The 873-nt window shown below is 43.1% G+C and overlaps 1 non-coding gene across 1 annotated transcript; it reads left to right on the top strand.

Annotated features, from left to right (window-relative positions):
- Nucleotides 1–449: 449 nt before the first annotated feature.
- LOC121988189 lies at nt 450–555 on the top strand. Its single transcript, XR_006113928.1, has one exon. It is a non-coding gene; the product is annotated as a small nucleolar RNA R71 (small nucleolar RNA).
- The last annotated feature ends 318 nt before the right edge of the window (nt 556–873 follow it).

Genomic DNA, 873 nt, shown 5'->3' with positions numbered 1-873 from the left:
TGTTGGAGTACAGATTGATTTGCTTTTGGTTGTAACTGACTATCACATCGCATTGCTCAAGTTGGTTTATCTGTGCTTGTATTGGCCCTAGGGGGCAAGTATCTTGAGCGTGATCTATACTTCCGTAAGTTTCGCAAACACATACTATTGCATTGGTCGTGTTGTTTCCCATGGCCTCAAGCTTCTTGGTCAGAGCGTCCAGCTTTGCAGACATGAGTGTGACTGCATCTACGTCGAATTTTCCTGACAACTTTATTGGATTCCCTAGGAAAGAACCACCAGATCTTTCGGTTGCCCACTGATGATGGTTCTGCGCCACATTCTCTATGATCTCTTCAGCTTCATCAAGGCTCTTGTTCATTAATGCTCCTCCTGCTGCAGAATCGAGGGATACCTTCGTGTGATAGTTGATTCCATTGTAGAATATGTGTAGAACCAACCATTTCTCAAAGCCATGATGGGGACACTGTCTCAGCATACTTTTGAATCTGTTCCAAGCTTCAAATAATGATTCTGATTCTATCTGTTTTAAGCTTGCGATCAAATTCCTCATGTGGGCAATTTTGCTTGGCGGGTAGAATATGTCCAGAAATTTCTGCTCACACCGCTCCCAAGACGTTATGTTGTTTGCTGGAAGAGAATTTAGTCACTGCTTGGCTCTGTCTTTTAGGGAAAATCCAAAAAAAAATAACCTTACTGATTCTGGAGGGACTCCGTTCACTTTCATAGTACCGCAAATCTCGTAGAAAAGCTCTAAGTGATGGTTTGGATCATCGTGCGGTCCTCCTCCAAATTGATTCTGCTGAACCATGTGGATTACTACAGGCTTGATTTCAAAATTGTTAGCTTCGATTGGCGGTCGAGTGATGCTAG

This window comes from Zingiber officinale, chromosome 5B, assembly GCF_018446385.1.
Source record: "Zingiber officinale cultivar Zhangliang chromosome 5B, Zo_v1.1, whole genome shotgun sequence".
NCBI lineage: Eukaryota > Viridiplantae > Streptophyta > Magnoliopsida > Zingiberales > Zingiberaceae > Zingiber > Zingiber officinale.
This window is presented reverse-complemented; position numbering and strand designations above follow the sequence as displayed.